At 46.6% G+C, this 2,212-nt stretch overlaps 1 pseudogene; it reads right to left on the bottom strand.

Moving 5' to 3' along the window:
- Positions 1–1,226: 1,226 nt before the first annotated feature.
- Positions 1,227–1,855, bottom strand: LOC106001684 (annotated as a pseudogene).
- Between the last annotated feature and the right edge of the window lie 357 nt (positions 1,856–2,212).

Genomic DNA, 2,212 nt, shown 5'->3' with positions numbered 1-2,212 from the left:
GTAGGATCTGTTTGGCTCCAAGGACTTTGGAGTTTTGAGTCCTAACTGAATCTGTTTATTATCCTTTGTTTTTAAAGAGATTTTCTTAAACATTTTAGAACCATGCATGGGTTCTTTTGAGCACAGGTATATGGATAGTCATTCAGATCCTGATGAGAATCTGTGTAGATATGTCAGCTTTGAGCATGGCATACCTGGATATGTACGACCACTGAACATGCATGGAACATTTTGATGCTTTCATCTACTAAAACCCAATTCTGATTTTTTTAGCTTATCTTATAGAATGTTAAGGAAAAGTCAGGAAAAAGTGTGTCCCAAGTGGCTTATTCTCACCAAATGAGAAGTCTTGTCTAAACTCTCTTTTAGAGCATGACCAGCTTAGGCCAGTTTACTGGACTGTGGATGTGGCATCACAGGGCTGAGGATTCTCAAGCCTTGAGGAGATAGATGTTCCTTAGGATGCACTCAGGGAGGGGGTCAAGTCCAAGCCACCAATCATCTCCACTTCACCTGACGGTGCTGGAGTTAGTTTGATGTAAGGGTTGTACGCTAAGGGTAGACACCTTGGTGGATATCTGTGGCTTGTCATCACTCCCTGGGTTGGGTGAAGGGGCCAGTGAGCCGATAAGAACTGTAGCAACTGAATGACTTCTGCTACAATGCCTGGAATATCTCTGCAGTCTGGGCTGAGTTGGGCATCTTGTCTCCAGGATTTCCTCCAGAGGTGAGAGCTGTGCCCTGTTCTGTCACTAAGGTGACATTGGTCTCGCTCTGGCAGGGCCCAGCACAGAGCTCCACATGCAGCCAGAGATTGCTGTTGATGGAACAGACTTCAAAGTCATCCTCTTCTTGGGCTATTATAGATATGGGGAACAGGGGCAATGAGAGTGTTTCCAAATCCATTACAAGTGTGGGATTCAGAGATCATGGTAATGCTCACGTGGGGCTCTTTGGTGATATTTGTCTAACTGCTGCAGAAGAATATGTAGAGCCCTGAGGCTGGACCATGGACTTCTGCCAAAGTCAATGAGTATAACTTCATTACAGCTATTGGGGCTTGTTTTAGTGTCCAGCACACAGGCTCAGGGCTTTGGTAGCCACAGTGCTTGGGTCAGGCCCAACTTCCACAGGTCTATTCTCTTGACATTGCTGGAACAGTGATTTTGTTCCTCGATCACAAGGATGTAGGTTCCACCCCAAAAACTCCCTAGAGACTTGATGGGTCAGGAGGTGCTGACTTTCACACTCAGCAGGTTTGGAGAGTCCATGGGGCTCCCCAGATACAACTCATCTATCCTATAGATGAAGCCCCAGCAGCAGCCGTGGCCAGTGTCACTAGCACTGTGTGGAGGAATCTATTCTACAGGCACTGGGCTGATGCCCTATGCTGACAGGCAAGCTATGGAGATAACCATGTTGTGAAGAGTCCCCCTACATACACAATGTCAGTGTGCTCTGCCCGGTACCACTAATGGTTCTTAGTCCTTCCATTTATGACAGTGATAACATCATTTATCTGACTTGTGGCTTGTCTGCTTCCTCAAAGTCTTGAAGACCCTGCATGTCAGTGGGCTAGGCCTCCAGCAGGAAATCCTGCAGGGCCACAGATGTGAGTCTGCCTCTGCCTTGTGAGACCAGCACTGGGCCATGGCCTAGGTATCCTCAGGGCAGTCTGTGGTTCCCCATCCTTATCAATCTTATACAAGATCTGACTGCCACTGATGCCAATCCAGAGCACTGGGATCATCTGGTCACATGATCCTAAAAATCCAGGTGTTACTGGCATAGAAAGTCTGTGTACTCTAGGTACCTGTGACCCACCAGGTAAAGGAACCTTGTTGTGCTCCTTCATGACTTAATGGTTGTCATGCTGGGGCAAGATTTGTATTAGTCCAAAACCCTTGATCCTTACCATGTCTTGAGTAGTCAACAGCAGATTTCAAATATCCAAGTCACAGTGAATAAAGCAATTGGACACCTACTAGTCCATATCTTCAACCACCTGCAGTATGGCAGTTGACATAGACAGTACAACAAGAATCCAAGGTGCTAGTTCTGTCATCATCTTCGTGGACAGTGTGAATGCCTCACTTAGGGATAAATCAAGTATATAGCATTGTCCTCAGGATGTAGTTTTCCATAGCCCCTGGCTGGCTCAGCACATCAGGCTTTAGGCACTCAAAGCCATGTGTATCATACTCCCCTCAGA

This window comes from Dipodomys ordii, unplaced genomic scaffold (assembly GCF_000151885.1).
Source record: "Dipodomys ordii isolate 6190 unplaced genomic scaffold, Dord_2.0 Scaffold364, whole genome shotgun sequence".
Lineage (NCBI taxonomy): Eukaryota > Metazoa > Chordata > Mammalia > Rodentia > Heteromyidae > Dipodomys > Dipodomys ordii.
This window is presented reverse-complemented; position numbering and strand designations above follow the sequence as displayed.